Genomic DNA, 21,865 nt, shown 5'->3' on the forward strand with positions numbered 1-21,865 from the left:
AGGCCTTAATATAACAGCAAACGGCTGACTTTCTTTTTTCTGTCCCAGCTAGCTAATGGACTTATGTCAGACCTTACTGGCATTTTATAAGCCAGTTTTTTCTTAGTACTGTACTATACAAACTGTTTAGTGATACCCAGAGTAGCCACCAGATGGCGGGAGACACACTGGCAGATATCAGACAGCCTTGCTTGTAAAACTCCAGTCTTCATATGTATGTTACATAAGAACTGCAACATTTTGTTACTCACAAACACACTAAGTAGCTGGTACACAATGAACACTCTTCACATAGATACAGCAGAAGGAAAGCACCATTATTGACTTTATTCATCCCTTAAAAGCTTGTGGAAAACAAAAGAAAAGCTGCTTCTTTCACAAAATGCTAGGGAAGTTAATGGCACTGCTAACACAAAATAGACATCCATGTTTCCAAAACAGTAATTCCAGCTCCATTTGCTTCATAACCCCAGGTACCCTCTGGGTCCCACCCAAGCTATGCTAGTTAACGGACTACTTTAAACTGTCCATTCATAATACACCACTTGCCTTCAGGACCTGGGTTAAGGCTGAGAAAGGTCTGTGAAGGACAAGTTCACTTAGGCAGTTAATAAACATACACAATACATATGGGACTGTGAAGTAGTGCACATGGACATACTTTTTCAACATTAAGGATGGACTGACTGGGAACTGGGGAACAACATGTAAACCTGCATGAAAGCAGCTGTATTTCTATGGAGAAAGAGGCCATTCCCTGGTATACCTCCTATGGGTGGTGTCCAAGAAGGCTCCTCAAGATGTGTTTCACTTCACAGTCATTATACAGTCATTAATCCTGATGTATGTCAAAGCACCAAGGACAGAAGGAACATACAAGAACCAAAGTAAAAAAGAATGATAATGGGAAAAGAGAAGGATAATATTAATATTGGGAAAGAAAGAATGAACAAAATCATATTAACTATCTACTGTTACATAAATACCTCACACAACTGCACATTTTCATTTTGTGATGCTAACTAACAGGAAAAATATCAGTTTATGTACCACAGTGGGAGACACCCAATGTGATAGCAGCAGCAAAACCTCCTCTTGCTTTAGACTAGTAATCTGGTCTGTAGTGTTGAGTAAAGGCATCAACTGATGACAAAAGTTATACTTCTAAACAGTCACAGAAGTAGTTGCCACCCTGACAGAATAGCTCTGATATGGCCAAGAGCTATCTTCTTAGCAAAATATAACAAAACCCATTGCTGCTGGACTTAGTTGGCAACTGTCTATGTACCTCAGCAAAAGACAAAGGTCATTAGAAAATCTACACAGTCTTCTGTGTCACAAAGATACAAGTCCATAAATGTCTCCAAGAATCCTTATAATGCAAAATATTTTCAACAGAATTCTGGGGAAGACAATAAAATGATTGCAACTGAAATACTGTGATTAAGAGCAATATCAAACATTTTGAATGAAAGGATTACTGAGTAAAGAAAATGTCTTTATGAAAAACATTAAATAATACACTGAACATTAAACCTTACAGCCCTGAAAGCCACCTAACTGAAATCAGTACTTTTAATGATTCCGATTTCCAGTTTAAAAACCTCAAAGGAATCAAAAAGATGGCTTAATGTGAAACAATGTATGAATTTCTAAAACAACCTTAAATCCCAAGCAGGAATCTAAATGTTCAGGTTACAAGGAGTAAGCAAGAGTGTTGATTCCTGAGGAGACATGCTGACAAAACCAAACTGAGTAAAACAGTACCAGAGTAAATAAAAAAAGACATACAGTCTAGAACTGATGTAAATCTGCTTATGAAAAAGAGTAAGTGATGGTGTAGATTTGCACCTTGATCCAATTCTTTCTTATCTGGACAACTATAACCTCCTTAGAAGTTAGCCTTCTGGCCTAATGAATTATCTTACAATCCAAAGAAAATAACTGTGAGGAATCAAATCATTAGCCTCCAGGATGTGAGGGGCAAGATGAAGCAACCTCCTCTGTTACTGAAAGAGGAAATTCAAACCAAGAGGCAACAAAAGAAACTGGGGTACAGTCTGGAGAAACGGGAATGGCTTGTCCAAAAGACAGCTACTGAAGTTAGTTGAATTCAGATAACCTTTTTTTAATTTAGTTAATAGGAACTTTTGGAATGACAAAAATAGGACAGAAGACAAAGGAGCCCATTGCGTAAGTTCTGAATTACAACATGTTGTGTTCTGGTTAGAAAACAGGGTAGCTATGTACTTAAGGGGATGTAAGGAGATCCACAGTCACAACCCCCAGCATCTCCATTAATTCCTGAAACATCTCCTGCTGCCATGTGGTGTCCAAATGAATTTTGCAGCTAAGGATGTCTACTAGGACAAAAAATTCCCAGTGGTTTTTGACCTTCTTCAGTTGGCAGATCCCTACAGAAGCAGTTAGTTTTACTCAAGGAACTCTTATCCATTCCACTTGCTGTGAAACTAATTTTATAACAATGCAGTAATTTATGATATTTATACATTTCAAAATATGTCAACATCTGTGGAAAAACATCTTTGAATTTATGCTACTAAAAACATGACTAGTACCATATGACAAGTTCATCCCATTAAATGTAACCTCCCTGATTTCAAATCCCTGAATCAATGGATTTTTACAATTTATTTCTACATTATGAGAATGTAATTAACAGCAGCACTTTTTTTCAGTTGTAGGACATGATCCCTTTTCCTACAGCTGTGGAACTGTGATGTTAGTATGTTTAAGAATGGGTGGAATGGGGACGGCAAAGCTTCCTGCATGGAAGTTGTGGGGGCTTGTCTACCTACAAAAGCACTGCTTCTCCTACAGACTCCGTGGGTGTGTTGTTTACGAAGTTTGTATCATCCCATGTACAGTCAGCAACTTTTAGTTTGACTTCTTGTACAAATAATCATGTAATTGTTGAGTTAAAAATGTTAATCTACTCTGAAGCTGCCAAGAGGATGAATCAGAGTTTCAAATCATTATACATGTTCTGCCATTAATGTGAAACTTGTGACTAATGGCTTCTAAACAGCTGCAGAACCACATATAAAACAGGGACAGATATACCTTTAATGCTTCTCTTACTGACAGAAACCATTCACATTTAATATTATTTATAGAGAAATCTCTACCATATGATAGAGAAACCAATTACAATCTATAGAGAGAGAGATAGAGAGAGGTTATGCTATCTTGTAAATGTTAATGCACAAGGCAAGATCACACTTATAGGAAATAACTCTCTGCCTTAATTCTTTATGTACCACATGACCATGGTATGGTCTGTCACCACTTGTAAGACTCCATGACCACTCAATGACGGACACTAAATCTGATGCCAACATTTCTTACAGGCCGATAAGAAAACTGACATTCTTTTATCATGTCTAACTCTGCCCTGCAGCCATGGCTGAAACATCTGCAGTTACAACTTGAGAAGCAGCAGGGAAAGAAGAGAGCCTAACCTAGTTTCTCTGAACTGCAATCCAAGAATTCCATTCCTAATCCAAGGCAGGGATAACAGGAATTTTGTTTTCCACAGGACTGGTAGGGTGATACTAGAGGTTCTGGGATAATGAAGAAATGTTTTCATCTAAAGCCTGATATTCTACATTGACATGACGCTAGTTGAGGTCTGACCCAGTATGCAGTGGAAAACTTGCTGACATATTTTTTGAAGCAGTCGGTGACTGAAAAAGAGAAACTATTGTTTGATTCTTCTCTGCTCTCAAAAACATCCCCTTTTAAAATGCGTCAAAAATAGTCCTTAAAAACTTCTTCTGCTAAGAGCCATTAGTGTAGGATTGTTTCCTGTTTAGTCTAACACATAAGAAATCTATAAAGGAAATTACAAGCCTTATATCTTCCAGTAGCTGTCCACTTAAAGAGGTGTGGATGAGCAAAACATACAGGTGACCTATCAACATGGATGCCCTTAACTTGAGGGCTGCTATGGTAGGTGCCATGCAATTTAAGAAAACAAAAACACCGGCTGCTGCAGCTATAGTAAATGGAAAAAACACTCAATGGTACTAGCGTTCCTGGGCATTTAAATATGAATAATAACAGAAGGCTGATAATTGGGACATGTCAGCCCCAGAATTCCATAGGGATTACAGCAAAATAACTGTCCATACAAGCAGGAATTCTCCTAAATTTTCTGTGGTGAAAGGCTTGTTTCTTATACTGACTATGAGAGGAATCCAAATCAGTTTCCAAACCAAACATGTTATGACAACCTCTCCATGGTAATAACCTTACTGTGCAACTCCTGAATATAAGCTTCTGCTTCAGGAATAAAAAGTATTTCAAAAAATGGGGGTATATTTTCTTACATTATCTAGAAAAGGTTTCCCCTTTATCTGGCATGTCTAAGTTTAACGGATGGGGCAATGAAGCATCAGATATAACAAAAAATGGTGCACCACAACTTAACTGACACCTGCAGTTCTGCAATTACTGAAAGGTAAAACAATGAGTGAGAAGGTAACTGAAAAACCAATTAGTAAAAACAAAATGAAAACTCCAGCAAAGCTAGAACTTCCACTGAGTGACCACCCAGACCTCTTGTATCAGAGGCACATAGGATATATGCAAATGATCCTTAGGAACATCAGGAGTTTCAGCTTCTGAATGCCCATGACTTGTTTTGTTGTTTTAATGGACAATTTCAGGCGAATAAAGCCAAACTGTGGATATGCATATTTCGGCTTTGCTATGACCTCATCAGCACAGCACAAGCAGAGTGTTTGGCTAAGCATTAGAAACACAGGGCTGTTATACCTACCTGATGCCCATTATCATTAGGGTCACTGTAAAAATATCCCAAACAACAAATTAAAGCAATGAGTGAGAAGGTAACTGAAAAACCAATCAGTAAAAACAAAATGAAAACTCCAGCAAAGCTAGAACTTCCACTGAGTGACCTCCCAAACCTCTTGTATCAGAGGCACATGAGATATATATAAATGATCCTTATGAACATCAGGTGTTTCACAGCTAATGGGCATCAGCTGGGTACAACAGCCCTGTGTTTTTAATGCTTAGTCAAACACTCCACTTGTGCTGTGCTGATGAGGTCATAACAAGGCCAAAATATGCATATCCACAGCTAGTGAGGTTTGGCTTTACTGGCCTGAAATTGTCCATTAAAACGACAAAACAAGTCATGGGCATTCAGAATCGCCAGTTAGCTGAAACACCTAATGTTCATCAGGATAGTTTGCATATATCCCATGTGCCTCTGATACAAGAGGTTTGGGAGGTCACTCAGTGGAAGTTCTAGCTTTTCTGGAGTTTTCATTTTGTTTTTAGCAATTACTGAGGGAAAAAAAGACAAGTCTTACAAAATGTGAGGAAACATCAAAGTTTTTGTACTGCAATGCTCTGAATTAGAGGTGTACACTTTCACACGCAAACACACACACACACACACACACACACACACACACACACACACACACACACACACACACACACACACACACACACAGCTAAGGCCTCACGTGCTGTCAAACAGTAATACAGTACGGCTATTTATACTTCTTTACATACACAGCCTGAGAGTGGACACTGGTAGCTTCTTTATCAATACAACACTGAACTACTGAAGAACTCTAATTAATGCTGACTCAGCAGAACACAACTGCGCCAGCTTCAATGCCCAGTGCAGCCAAAGAAGTGCTTCTGTTATTCTTAAGCAAAATAGCCATGTTTCTTTATAAGCTGTCTCACTGGGCTTATACTGAAGTGTTTCTGATGGGCTGAAAACCAACTTTGTAAATCCAAAACAATATGCAAAAATCTCTTAGAATAGCGAGGAGGTACTAAAACTGGTCAATCTCACAGGTCAGCTCCCTGCAGGGTGGATATTCTACTCTGGGTGATTCTGAGCTTTGCTGATGTTCCAAAACTTTCTGTACTTGTTTATGCTGACACAATGTAATGAGACTGTTTCCAAGGGTTTAAACATTGCAGTTTAATCCTTACTGATCATGAGTTTTGTATGCTTTATAAGGAGGGATGTGCTGACAGTCAGCTAAACTTAGAATTTTTGGACCCCGCTCACTAAATCCTTATACTCATTTATTCTGTAATGAAGATTCAACACCACTGAAAATTTAATACAGTCTTGTAAAGAACAGAAAAAATTGTGTCTGTCACCTCATATGATTTCACTGAGGTAAATACCACATTTCCATAAAGGTAACATTACTTCTAAAAAAGAAAAGGTGCTGGGAAATGGATTTCCTAGACAAGAGACCTTACTTTTAAGCGATTGTGTCTATCACATATACAAATAAACTCTAGACTCTAATATGTTGAAACACAGGTATAGTTCCTTTTTTATACTTCTTTAGTACAGTATCCTAAAATGAGGATGTGTAAATCAACATCAAGTTCTTAAATTACAGATGACTGTTTGATGGCCAACACAGTAAGGGCCACAATGCCAAAGCAGACTGTGAACACTCATTTCTGCTGAACATAACAGCTTTTCATATACCCCTACCATCCCAAATGCATGGGCTTCATTTAATGCACCACCAAATGCTAAATTCAGATCAAAGAACACAGAGGAGAGAGAGTTCACCTTTCAAAATCTGTGACTCACTCACAGATGCAGTCTTGAGTGTGTCCATTACATCTGAGCTACATATACAGCCTCACAAATGCATCAAGGAAGACAAAAAGGCTGTGGATCTGTGCAAAGAAAGACACTGTAAACAGAACAGAGACAAGTGCTCATTATCTTTCACAACATGGTACCTTAAGTGCATTTATAACACTTTTGAGAACTGTTTTGCAAACATAAGGAGAATTCAAAGAGGGCAGTGTCATTCTGGAACTTGTATAGAGGGATAAACTGAGTAAGAGTAGCAAGTGCATTTAATAGAACAAGAAAGGCAGGAAGCACAAACGTAGAGAGAATCTGGTGGAAGAAATGCAGCAGAAGTGTTGGAGACCGTGAGTCCACAGATGGAAAAGTGCCCAACCACCTTTCACTTTCTACAGCATCGACACAATGTTTAAACCTCATTTTATGCAATGCCCAACCTTCCCGTGAAGGTGTTGTGGCTAACACACTACAGCAGTTAAAGCTGAGAGACAGAAAGAGAAGATTGTTAGTTCTGCAGCATTACCTAGTAGGTACAGGAATGGGCAATCTATGTGGGCCAAAGCAAATCTCATCTGACACTAATATTCATATTACTAAGTCTGAATTATGTCAAATTAAGCTTTTCAGATTTTCATTTTAATAATAATTTTTTTTATATATTTGTCATGAATACATCTGAATTCAACACTGATAAACGTCACTTTTTGTTAACAAGCATGAACTGCAAATTGTCTTTTACAGACCTCTACAAAAGGTATTCTACTTATTTGTTTGTTTTTTTAACAATCAGATTTTTATTATCCGCCAGGTAACAGGGCATAGTAAAGAAACAAAACAAGAGGCCAAGGGCTATATGAAACACAGGATATTCAGAAGTTAGCTCCATAGTCTTTACAGTGCTTCACTATTGTGCTCCAGTAGTGTTATGGAACTAACTTGCAGCTTGGAGACATACAAAAGCCCATTTGAATGTCTCTGTATCCAGCACTTAATAATGCAGTTAGAACAACTCCATTAAGTGCTCCCCTTACTAATCCATCCTGGACTGTTACTTACGTACATATACGCACACACACACACACACACACACACAAACACACCTTAATATATTCACAATCGTTACCCCTTTTATTTATGATAAGCAAATACATACATATATACATACAGAGTGAAGAAAACTTGTCTCTTGAATCACATTTAATTGCAGTGTAAGGCTCCTAGGCAGAGCACATGGTTAATTTAAATTAGTCACGCAACCAGACTGCAGAATTTCCAAACAGAGTTATTCAGCAAAAAAGCTGAAGAGTTACAGTAGTCTTTGAATTGTTCTCTCCTGCTAGAAAAAGGATTGCACAGTGTGGTGTGTGTTCCTGAAGACCTCACCAGTACATGCCAATATAAATAATCACTGCCATCCTCAGATACATCATGTTACATACCAATGCAAAAAAACATACAAAGAAACCCTTGGAAATAAAATTCAACGTCCATTTCAGTAAGCATTTACATGAGTGAGAGGCAAGTCTACCATAAGGAAGTACACAATTTTAGCATCCCAGGTGGGAACATCACTAGATTTACTTACAAGGAGATAATTTAAAAGCAACCATTCTCATAACAGGTTTTTTTAAGACTACTCCATAAGTCAGGAAAATGGACAGTGATCTGTAAAAATGTTTGTGAATATTTCAGTGAGGAGAGAGCTTGTATAATAAAAGAGCAACACATTATGACACATTTTCTTCTCTATTCATCCAATCCATAGCTGCGAAGAATTTTCTACAAACTGAAGTTTTACACGCATCAGGTAGTAATTTGTGATTATGTGATAAAAATAGGTATACCAAGGACACAGTTATACCACATAGAACCACTGTGTCATTAATAAGTAGACCTCTCAACTGTCCAGATTTTTGTCTCAAATTTTTTGACTGTTCCTCATAAAATGTGTGGTTTTCTGGCAAACCACTGAATTATTAAATCATGAAAGACATCTGAATTTCAGATTTCATATCCTTCAGAAAATTCATACAAATGCAAATCATATTACTCTAGCAACTTTCTAAGTTTATAAGTTTAATATTTAAAATCTGCCCCTATTTTGGGCCTTTGTCCCCCCCCCCATTATTTATGGATTTGTCCAGATTTCTTGCACTAAAAAGTTGAGATGTATGTATAATATGAGTGTACTTTTTGAAACTGTAACAAAAGGACTACAGTCTGAAAGAATTTACATTCCCAAAATACATGGAACACATCTGCTATTACAACATTCTAACAGAGAGTGCAATTGGGTAATGCTAATTCCATTGTTGCAGCTACCTTGTAAAAGGCAGGTAGGCATTATGCAGACGCACAAATTATTAGTGTGTTAATTCAGCATACAGTAGATTTTCGTATTCATTATTTCAAATTATTACCCCATTTGAGAGTGCAATTGGGTGATGCTAATTCCATTGCTACAGCTATCGTGTAGGAAGGCAGGTAGGCATTATGCAGACCCACAAATTATTAGTGTGTTAATTTAGAATATGGTAGATTTTCTTATTCATTATTCCAAATTACTGCCCCATCTGAAGAAATATTTAATTGTGATAATGAATAATGCAAAATAGGAATATCAGAACAGAGCATCCATCCACTACTATTGACTTACCTCTGCCTCCTATAGCAACCCTGTGAAAATCTGTCACCATTCAGAGAGTTTACTAGGCAAGAAGGGAATAGAAGTAGATCGCCAGACCTTTCATTCAAACCACACACAATTCTAAGGACAATTTAAAGTCACCATTTCTCCTACTGCATGTCCTTGGTATAAAACTGGAGTATCTGGGGAAAAACCTACCTGAGGGAGGACATGCAGACTCCACAAATAAGGTACACTTGGCTATGAACAGAACCGGAAAACCTCTTGCAGTGAGGCAACAATGCTATTCAGTGTGCCACTGTCCAGCCAATCAGAACATAATATAAAATTAATTTGTGAAGAAATGAAATATTTATTTTTGGGTACCTCCGCCATAATGCAAGCAAACTGAATTTACTACTACTATACCAGAAAAGTGGAGAAAGTTTAGACCGGTTATCCTTATCAAGTTTAGTTATGAAGTGTTGCTTTTTCCTTACCAGCTTTCCCTCATTTCTGTATTTGAAATGAGTATTTTGTTTTCTATGACAATGGTACAAGCAAAGATCTTTCAGTATAAAAAAATACATTTTCCTCCCCAAAGTATTTTTCCATCTATCTTTCCTGCTTTTTCTTCTTCTCTTAGCTTTCTCACATCACCTCTTCTATGTCCTACTCTCAGCTTACCAACTTGCATCACAACTACTTTTCAGTAGTTTATATAAAGGTTCATAGGTTAGTTCTATGCTAAATGCCCTTGCGAGCCATTTTAAGCCTAGCCAATTGTCCCTTGTGACATTCAAACCTTATACCTTGTGTTTGTAAGGCAAACACCTTAACCATTAGGCCATCCTCCCCAACCAACTTTATAGTCTCCAATCTCCTTCAGACTAGTCCTCCTACATAGGATATAATCCACCTGTGTGCATCTTCCTCCACTCTTGTACGTCACCCTATGCTCCTCCCTCTTCTTAAAATACGTATTCACTACAGCCATATCCATCCTTTTCGCAAAATCCACAATCATCTGACCTTCTGCATTCCTCTCCTTAACACCATACCTACCCCATCACTTCCTCATCCCCCTCTGTTCCCTTCACCAACATGCCCATTGAAGTCCACTCCAATCACCACTCTCTCACCTTGGGTACACTCACCACCACTTGATCCAACTCACTCCAAAATGTTTCTTTCTTATCCATCGCATACCCAACTTGTGGAGCATATGCACTAACAACAGTCATCATTACACCATTAATTTCAAGCTTCATAAACATCATTCTATCAGACACTCTCTTCACCTCCAAAACACTCTTGGCATACTGTTCCTTTAGGATAACCCCTACCCCATTTCTCCCGCCATCCACACCATGATAGAACAATGTGCTTTCAGAAAAGATTTAAGGGTTGACACCCCATTCAATCCAGGTGGTTTATCTGCATTAAAAAATAAAATCCATTTCTGCTCTGCTGTCTCTGTCCAATTTACTAAGTCACTTCACTACTTAGGTTCATAGGTTGGTACTGGGCTATCTGCCCGAAGTCATATATTAGCGCAGCCACGTTGTACGGTATTCACCGCCCCTTTAGTAGTTCCCTACTACTTCTCTGCCTTTCAAAAGATTTTGATACTGTATCCCACAGCTCCTCCTCCATCTGCTCACTCAACCATCAACTGGTTTACCAGCTACCTTAAAAACCATACTTAATTCACTAATGACTAAACTCCCACTCCCAGATCCTCCCAGTCCTGACTGGAGTCTCCCAATGATTCATACTAGGTCCCATGCTCTTTAACATTTTCATAAACTACATGCACAAAGAAGCAAAATCCTCGTCCATTATATAATACACCAATGACCCAACCCTTTTCTGCTCAGCCATAACCCTCATACTCCCTACAAACCATTACTGTACTGAATACCCCTTTTTTGCATTGTATTTTATAATACTCATTTTTTTCCTGGTTACTTAGTATAATTTTAGCTCCATCATTTCAATGTTATACGATATTAGCACAAAATTACATCATAATGCATTATTTTAAAATTGCATTGCACAGCATTATACAATATGTCTGTTTCCTTCTTCAGTTACTTTTCACAACAGCTCTGTATTGCTTTATAACTCATGACCGTACTGTGCTTTCTCTCTCTCTCTCTCTCAAAAGGTGTACTTATAAACTATAAATTGTATCTTTGTATTGGAACCTCTCTCCCTGGGCCCCTCATGAAAAGGGGTCTTTTTGGCCCAAATGGACCTAATCTGGTAAAAAAAATGCCAATCAGTAAATTAAAAAAATGGTCTTGAAGATGTTTTGTTTACTGAGATGTTCAAATGATCAATGAGTGGTTGTAACAACAAGAATTCCTTGAAGAGATCTAGTTTCCTTAGAAGATTATTAGTACTACGGATTAATAACTTGATGTACGAGAGGACTTCGGGAAAATACAAAACAGCTTATTAATGAAAGGAAATGATTTAGTGGAAATGCCTAGGTTACAGAGCTGACTGCTGTGATCAAAAAGTATTATTACTGAATTTTGCATTAGAAGGTCAAGAGATGTTGGCAAGCCCAGTAGGGAAGAGGAATAAAGGGTAACCATTTGGAATGTCAGGACCCTCTAGAGCTACTCCCAAAACACAGAGACTGAATGGCCAAAAAATGGACTTGGATATACCAAGTCTGAGAAGGCCAGTCCTCCGAGGCATAGCGATCTGAGTTGGTATATACAAGTTTAGGAGTGTGGGGAGGCTTGCTGCCCCCCCCCCCAATAAGTTTAGAGGAGAAGAGTGATCTTTGAGGTTTTGCTTTTTTTTTTTTTTTTTTTAGTTTGTCGGCACTCAACATTGCAGGTGTCGACATTTCAATAGGGAGCCATAATAAAGACCTGACTATGACCCAGGCAAACCAAGTCCAATTAGCAGCTTTGGTGACTGATGGTGCTGGCAGGGAGGATATGCATTCCCTATCTTGGGGGAGGGGGTTGTGGCTCCAAGCTGGCTATGCCTGCTGTACCAGTTTTGTGGCATGAAACTCCACGAACACTGAAAGAAGAGGCTGGTATTGGGAGAGGGAAGCATTTTGGCTGCCTAAGTTATTGTAGGTAACCCCTGTCTCCACCAGTCAGGAAGCACGCATGTGTGAATGTGGTGAGAGTTCTGGCATTTCCCTGCAATGATGCAGGTGTGCATTTCATCATCAGAGGAGGGGTTACAGCCACAATGCAAATGTTCTCATATGCCAGGTTGCTGACAAGAGTACAAGCATCCCTGATGTGTTCTCTGATGATGTCCCCCACCCAACACACCCACAAACTGGTTATTGCCCAGGTAGATCAAAGAATGTTCCTCGCCAACAGGAAACAAATGAGCCCATGTGCCACTGGGGATGCTTGATGGTCAGTGGGCAGCAGACAGAAAAAGATAAAGAAAAAATGTGCACAAATGAATTTTAGTTTAAGTATCTTCAAAACTGTATATATCTATCATTATGGTAAGCAGATAACTGTTTTTGTTTGTTTGTGTCTTTCGGCTTTTCCCGGTTAGGGGTCGCCACAGCAGAACTCCGGTCTGCTAATAATTGGCAATAGATTTTTATGTACTGGCTTGCCAGGCCTAATGCACAACCTTCAACGAAGGAACGCCCATTCACGCATGTCGCCGTAAGCAGATAAATGTAATACATTAAAATATAATTTATCTTAGCTGGAAGATTCTGATTACTAGCTGATTAGGTCATATTAATGCCCCATTCTGCCCTTGTGGAATTGAGACAGACCAAGTGGTCCAAAAGACATAACCAAGAAAGTACACCGTCTTGAAAGAAACAGAGCATTAATGGAGTAAAATATGCAGCTTTAAGCCCCCTTCATGTTTCAGATCTGAAAGATTATTCAAACCAATCTGATGATTACATTTATTCCAAACAAACTTTATAGGGTCATAGGTAGGTACTAGGCTATTGGCCCAAGGGCCTAAGTAAGCCTAGCCAACAACTTTCCCTGGCTTACACCACCCACAAAAGTTATTTTCCTGTGCCCCTGTCAAGCAGACACGGAAGTGATCCCTGGGGTGTATTTCCTATTTCCCATCCACTCATCAAGATTTTTCTTGAAGAGTGCTAATGAGGAACTTTGCATGACATAGATGGGTAGCTTGTTCCAAAGTATGGGAAGTCTCTGGGACAGGAATCTATCCCTCCAGCATGTCCTGTTTATTGTGGTGACAAGGTTTAGGTCCCTAGAGCATGTAGCTTGGAGGGATTGGGATTTCTTTAGGTGCAGCATGTCCAACAGCTCTGGGTTTGACATAGCTTTATATGTAAGGCAGAGATCACCTCGGAGTAGGCGATATGCTACAGAGTAAAGCTGGAGTTTTTTAAGACGGTCAGTGTAGGGCATATGTTTAAGGCCAGTAATCCTCTTTGTGAGGTACTTCTGTGGCCTTTCTAGCTACTGCAGATGTCTTGTGAGGTACATTCCAAAAGAGGTGTTGTACTCTATAATGGGGCTAATGATTGTCAAGTAGAGGGGAAAAATTACCTCTTTTTTCCTGGATGAGAACCCTTTTGTGATGAGGTGTGCCATGTAGAAGGATTTCCTGACTACTGTGGTGATGTGATTATCAAAGGAGGGACTACTGTCCACCTGAGTCCCAAGGTCTCATCACACATTCGGTGTTAAGTAGACTGCCGCCTATGTAGTAGTTCATGGGTACAGAGTTTTTACCAAAGGGGTTGACAATATACTTTTTGGCACTGAGCTTGAGGCCATGGCTCTGACACCAGACATCTGTCTCAGTGAGGCCCTTCTGTAGAATGTCCACATAATTTGGGGACTCAACTATGGCTCCTAGTTTACAGTCATATGCGAATTTTGTTAGTCAAAGTCCTTCTCTGTTAGTCTGTACTTCATAGAAGTAGATACCAAACAAGAGAGGTCCCAAGATTGAACTCTGTGGTACTCCACTTGTCACTGGTTTGAAGTCAGATTTGGAGTCTTGCAACTTTTACAGTGTGGGTTCTGTCAGGGAGCCAGTTGGCAACCCATCCTGTGACGTAAGGATTTATACCTAGTTCAGTGAGTTTATCTATAATTCCAGAATGGGGGATGGTATTGAAAGCCTTGGCGAGGTCAAGATAGGCTGTGTGACCCACCTTACCCTCGTCTACAGCTTTGGTGATTGAATCAAAGAAGTCGATCAGGTTCAGGAGGCAAGATCTGCCTTTCACAAATCCGAACTGGGTGGGGTCCAGAGTTTGGAGGTTACCAATGTCTTTGTTTATGAGTTCCATGATGATACGTTCCATGGCCTTACAGACCAGGCTCATCAGGCTAATAGGGCAATAGTTCCCGGGATCAGTGGTGGCTCCCCCTTTGTGGAGTGGGATAACCTGTTGCTGTGCACCATTCAGTGGGCACAAAGCCTGATGTGAGGCTATGATTGAACATGGTGCTTAGATGGGAAGCCAGTTCGTTCTGAAGTTCATGTAAAACGTAGCCTTGGATGTTGTCCGGTCCCATGGATGCTGTGTTTTTGGCTTTAGAAAGTGCAGCTTTTACCTGCGTAATTGTGATTACAGGGACTCTGCATTCTTCCTGTATAGATATGGGCCCTTTAGGGGTGAGAGGGGAGTAAAGTTAGCACTGAACCTATCTGCCACGATGTCGGCAATATCAGTTGGTTCTGTAATTTTCGTGCCATTGTGCTGTAACTCAGAGCAGATTTGGGTGTTGCCATTGAGATTCCTGACATACATATAGAATGCTTTGTGGTTGTCCTTAGAATAAATGCCGATTTTGTTTTCGTAGCTAGCTTTGGAGGATCTTATAAGGGATCTTAGCTTCTTAGTGAGGCTGACCAGGGAGCTCCTCCAATCATGGGATTTTACTCTCTTTTGCAACAGTTTCTTCCTTCTGCTTTAGAGTTTGTTTACAGCAGGGGACCACCAGATTGTCTTCCTTTATTTGCAGGATAGCGTCTTGGTTCTGTTCGGGATAGCACGATCAATGGCACTTGTGAAAGTGCTTATAGAGTGCATTTGTGTCGGATTCAGCAATTGTAACTGTATTGTCCATCTGCATGGGTGTCATGAAGTTCGCAACTTCTGTCTTAAGAAGCATGAAGTTGGCTTTGGAGAAATTTTTTATCATGGTTTCCTTAATGAGGGGTGGGGTGAGATGTGGAGGTAGGGGTACCTTTGTTTGCTGATTTTAAGACAGCAAACAAAATATGTAATACTGAGTTGTTAGAGAAGTACAAAATCAGAGGAAATATTTTAACAGATGCTCTAGCAAGCAGACTAAATTTGAATTGACTCTAGTTTTCTAAGATTTAATTCTGTCAAATGTTAAATTGAAAATCATATGAATAAAAGAGTGAATATCAGGTTTATGTTTCGCTCTTAGGTACTTAACCTCAGTGAGTGAAATGTTAATGCTAGATGCCAGGGCTGAACAAGTTATATGGTTGGTGTCCTTAGTGTGAAACAAAGTTCATTTGTCAAATTTTAATTTATAATTATTTGCTCTAGTACAAAGGTTAATAACCTCTAAAAAGCATATATACATTTTGTCAGACTTTGAAAATATAAAAGAAAATAATATGCATGGCAAAATATTACACCTGTTAGCTTAGGGTCTTGAACTTTTGCAAAGAAAAGCCCCAAAGATAGAATAAAAAAGTAGGATAACAGAAGGCAAACTTGTCTCATTCATATTTAAATCTTAATAGGAGCTGAAAGATGGGCATTTATAGCAAAACAAGTACAATCATACACAATTTTTATAGCTGAAATGTAACTGTCCAGAAAGCAAGTTTTTCAATACTACAGAGGGAAAGGGAATACTGTACTTGTTCAAAAGCATCAAGAGTACAACTTGAATGTTAGCTACCAGTTTTGTTTTATGGTAGAAAATTGGTTCCAGTATTAAATTATCAGCCTTGGTTTGTCTCAATTCTCAAGGCCAGAATGGGACAACACATAATTTTGAGAATGCTTGAACTAAAAACAATTTGTGTACAACCAGATTCATCTCCCTCTCTCTTCCCCAGGCCACGAAATTTCTCCCCTTTTTCCGCAATTCTGTGCGAGGAAGAATCCCCCCCCCCCATTATCCCACAGAAGTATGTGATAAGAATCGTTCATCTTCCTCTACTTCTTGTACAGTCCCAAGCATAACTTGGGAAGATCACTGCAGGGACACCTAATAGACAGCATCACAAGAGGAACCTGGACTGAAGCTATCTAATGTAAATAAGTTTCATAAAAAAAATGGGACTACTGCTAACACACTCTCATGAAATTATACATGGAGGCTAAACTCTGAGTTCAAGCATTTGGAGTACGAGCAATGTATATCAGGGGAACAAACAGTATCTCTGGAAGAAGGGTGGGAACTATTAAGGCAGACATACAGGGAACAGAGGTAAGAGTGATGGACAAACTAAAGGCAGTATACTCTCAATATTTTTGAACACTAAGCCAGTGAAAGGCAAGGTACACGACCACTGGTGGAAGAGCTCAAAAAGAAAAAGGTATCTAGCAAGCACAGAAACAAACACCAACAGGCATTGTAATTTAGCCCTCAAACAACCTGAAACAGTCAAAATAAGTTAGTATCCTAATGTAATAATTAGTCTTAGATACAAGCTAATCTGACCCACAGTTAACCACAGATGGGTTATCTAACCCTCCTCGCTGGATGAATAAGGCAATTGGTGCAGTTTCTAGAAAAATTGTTTTATTTAGTCTTCACAGATGGATGAGAGTTCTTGCTGTCAAATCTTACTGGTTTACAGTGAGCTCTGCCCTGGTTATAAGGGCTTTGTGAGGGGAGGGTTCAGAATAGCCAGGTGTTTTAATTGTTGGAGGTAAATGCATCGAATTTGAAAAAGTGAAAAGTGGTGTGCATTCTAAGATGACCTTCCTGTTGCCTTCAAGAGGCCCCATCTCTAGTTTATGCAGTACATGAAAATGGTATCTTTCGTGTCTAGTGTTTTCTAGGTGGCATTTTGCCAGTGGATTTTTAAGCATTTTAAGTCTTATGTCTGATAAATGATGGGCCACTCTAGCCTTTAGTTCATTAATGGTTTTGTCTCCACAAAAACATCTGTAAGAGCCACATTGGGCCCTGTATATGACAACTTGAGTGTTACAATCGCATCTCTTGTGACTCCAGTAAGTCTTGCTGGAGTTGCGGCAATAGAAATAGTCACAGTTACTCAGATATTCACAAAAAGTGCAGTAGGGTGGGTCCACATTTGGAGGTCCCACTATTTTCCTTCCTGGCTTTGCCTTTGCTCTTGATGCAGTCTCTCACATTCTTTGCTCTTCCAAACACAACAGACAGCCCAGGTTTAAGCATTTTTTTCCATCTGTCAGTGAAAGATCAGCTTAATTACAGTAGAAGAGGAATAAAAAGGAAGGAGGAATGGAAAGAAGGGTGAAGAGCACCTGAGCTGTTGGAAAGGGAGTAAGTACACAGTCCTAAAAAGAAAAAAAAGAAAGAGCATAAATGGAACTATCAGGAAGAAAAGTAGAGAAATTCACTAATTGAAACCTCAGTGAAAAGAAGTTAGATGGCAGCACACAGAGCTTCCATAAATAGTCAACAGTGACTTCAAAGGAGCAACAGTAGCACAAGAGTTATGCCACATGTGAACACTGTGAAGGTAGGACAAATACATGGCACAGCTCCAACACTAGTACCAAAAAATAGATTCATCCTTGCCTCTGATTACGTGAAGCATGGGATTGCAGCAACAAAAGTCTAGACAGGAAGAAGAGATTGCACTGCTTGTGACAGTCCTTAAAGTCGAGCCAAGATAAAAAAAAAAATACTTACTTACGTTTCCTTTGTTGACCAGGTTGGTCCACTATGCTTTTTGAAGTAATTGGTTTCCCTAGATAGTGGAGAATCAGAAAAGAATATTCAGCTGAATCCTGGATCTCCAGCAATGAGATACACCCCCACTCTGAAAGATAAATGATGGGAAGGAAGAGAAGAGCCAGCCAGGTAGGACCTAAATTATTCTGCTAAAAAATGGTACAATAGACTGTATTCCCAGGAGTGGGTGCTATAAATATTGAAAGTTTATCTTGCCCTGCCCAGCAGAAGAAGAACTGTTCATAAGATATCACAAACAAAAGGGTAACAAATAGCTAGGAATATGAACCAAAAAGTTAGGTACTGCCAGTCTACATTCCCTGGCAGCACTTCCAAAGAAAGGGAGTTTCATGTCAGACCTAAACATAAATATGTGCGATGCTCGCTCCCACAAAGAACCTCACATGAAATGAGAAATGCTTCAGAGAAGATTAAATTTATATTCCCAAGAATATGAACCACGATGAGCAACATGCATGAGTGACTTCAGGAAACTATAGGCAGAGGCCTATAACGCAAGCAATGAAAACCAAATCATGATGCCCTTTTGTAGTAGAAGGAGAGTCTGGCTTTGTAATGTACCTTATAAAAGGCACAGAACCACATTATTTTGGAATGAAAAGAATGATATGCAAGAACAGCAGCAATTGCTGTAGGCACAGAATTAGACTAGATTCTATGAGAAGAGCATGGACCATCTTGACATCCGGACTACTGCAAATGAAGAACATGTAACAGTCCCTGAAGGATCAAGGTAATAAGAGGATTATAGCAATAACCCACGCCTGGGTGTGGGTAATGCTGGATTTAAACAAAGCCAACCGTGGGTAAATACAGCATTACCCACACCCAGAAGTGGGTCATTGCTATTATACCATGACATTATTTAAGAAAAGAAACTATTACTTTTCTTAAATAATGGCATAGTATAATGCCTGTTTACTGCCCTTCCGCAGATGTCTGGCATCCGCGGCAGTACATCAGAGCTGTGGGCAAAAGCAATGGAGAAAGCAAGATCTCCGTTGCTTTTTTTACTGTTTTCGCTATGTTAAATGGGTTTAACATAGCGAGACAGTTTTAAAATAAGCAACGGAGATGTCCGTTGCTTATTTTAAAACTGTCTCGCTATGTTAAACCCATTTAACATAGTGAAACAGTAAAAAAAGCAACAGAGATCTTGCTTTCTCCATTGCTTTTTTAAAACCTGTCTCGCTATGTGAAATTGGTTTAGCATGGCGAGACAGCTTTAAAATAAGCAACGGAGATCTCCGTTGCTTATTTTAAAGCTGTCTCGCTATGTTAAACCCATTTAACATAGCGAGACAGTGTTTTAAAAGTAGAGTTATACTAATGGAAAAAAGTCCGGGCGACCGGACCTTTTTCCATTAGTATAACTCTATTTACAATGTGCACGCTGGCCAATCAGCGTGCACGTTTTGGGGGGGTCATGGTATAATATTTATTTTTTTATTTTATTTTACATTTGTTGACCGGGCTAGTCTAGCTGGAGATAATTCCATTTTCAGTAGCGGCCCGGGGAGAAAAGCTCCACAGAACTAAGATACATACAGAAAAACCATCATACAAAAATAATAATAACAATAATGATAATAGAGCTAGTAAAAGAGTTTGCCAAAAACAAAAACATGCAAACCCTTCAATGGAAAGTACTACTACTTGTGTTAATTACTATAACATACAATTACAGTCTAGTCTAATAGTAAGTAATCTTAGGCTGTCTTAGCATAGGATGTCCCCTCAGAGGTAGGGGTAATATGAAGTCTCATATCTAAATGCAGTACAATAAAACTAAGCCAATAGTTCAACTATGAATGAATGACAAAGTGTCTGTATAGCAACTTCAGAAGAAAGGTAGTCTGGTGTGAATAAAGTGATGAGATGTAAAAAGATGAATAAGTAGGAGCAGAAAGATTCATCACTACTGAGAAGAACAGACACATGCAAGTCTTGCATGTGGAAAATTTTAGGGTATGAAGAATACACAAATGTGCACAAATTAAAGAATACATACATATGAATACAGGATTAAACAAGGAACTCCATCCCTTGTAAAAATAAAAGTCTAAAGCTAGACCCACTCACATTCAGGATAAGGAGGAGGATAAACTCTTTTCTGGATAAACTGAAAGAAATATGACAGAAAATTGATAAGAAGCAGGCACAACTAGAATCCACCCACGTAAAGAGTAGACCAATCCTCCAAAAGGGACAATTAAGAGAATGAGAGGATTTGGAAATCTGTAGAATATTCTGGGCAGTGTTGAAGTAGGATGCCTGCCTGCATGTTAGCAAGAAAAGGTCATAGGTGAGAAGTGAAGGAGCACCACTGGTAGCATATTTCAAAATGCAGGCAGATACAGTTATTCACCTACAGAACTTATCTGCATTCCAAACAAGAAATGGGGGAGGAAATTTAGTAAACATTTTAAATCTCATGAGCCACTTTGTTAAATTCCAAGAGACAGAGACCAAATAGCTTAAAATCTCAACTTAAATATACCAAGTCCGAGATTACTGTTTCTAGAATATTCCCTATCCTACAAAGTGTGACGATCTCAGAGTTGGTATGTATAACTTGTGGAGAGGGGCTTGCCCCCACATTATGGTTGTGATTCCAGAGTTAGTACATGTAAATTCAGGATATGCAGGGCTTGCCTCCCACATTAGGGGTCAGGGGGTTTGCCCCCATGCAAGCAACAGGTTTAAAGGAGTCAGTATGCAACACATTTAGAACTACCACAAATGTTTGCATTTTGTAATCTGATATCTGTATCTATAAGACACTGTTTTAATTCTGACTTTCTCCAAGCATCACTGTTTTTTTAAATCACAGATGATGGGAAGGAGTAGGTTTTGCAGTGTGTACGAGCACTTTGGTTGCAACAGTGTTGTCTGACAGTCTTTGATATTTTGAATAGTTGCTTCTTCTTATTAGATGTGTGTGTATGCCGATGATTTGTGCCAATGACGTACCAATATAGTGGCACTTATATTAGGAGCAGTCTTCACTATTAAGTGTAAATAGTCTTTGTTACACTCTGCTTTGTGGGGGTTTGCTCGAGTAAGCATTTAACTAAGAATTGCTGGCATCTCTGACTAAAGATGACTCATAGGCGAGTGTCTCAACAGTTATAATGTTGTCTTTGGATATATGAAACCTTTAGTAGATGAATGAAATCAGGGTATTTGTCAAATTTGTTAGCTAGCACTCTGATTACAGCGTTATTTGAAATTGTTGCATCTGTCTATGCGATGAAGATACTTACAGAGCATGTGAGTCGACACTTAGCACTGAGATCTAGGTTTGTGTTCACTACTTTCTGCAAAGTGTTTGATTTCATCATTGCTTTCTGGGCACATCACAGGTTTGACAGCTTTTTTGTTTATTTGAGATGCTATGAATTTTTAATTTTACGCTGGTCAGTGTTTTCAATCAGCTTATTTGGTATTATGTTGCTGGACACTGTTCTATATATATACATATATATGTGTGTGCATATACATATATATATATATATATATATATATATATACATATATATACACACATATACATCATATATATATATATATATATATATATATATATATATATGTGTGTGTGTGTATATATATATATATATATATATATATATATATATATACACACACACACACACACACACACACACACACACGCACGCACGCACA

The 21,865-nt window shown here is 38.9% G+C and overlaps 1 protein-coding gene across 2 annotated transcripts in view; it reads right to left on the reverse strand.

The window, feature by feature from the left end:
* Nucleotides 1–21,865, reverse strand: part of MYO10 (myosin X) — a 566,410-nt gene that overhangs the window by 137,620 nt on the left and 406,925 nt on the right. The gene's annotated exons all lie outside the window — the stretch shown is intronic.

Source organism: Protopterus annectens, chromosome 3.part0, assembly GCF_019279795.1.
Source record: "Protopterus annectens isolate FY-2018-M chromosome 3.part0, PAN1.0, whole genome shotgun sequence".
Lineage (NCBI taxonomy): Eukaryota > Metazoa > Chordata > Ceratodontiformes > Protopteridae > Protopterus > Protopterus annectens.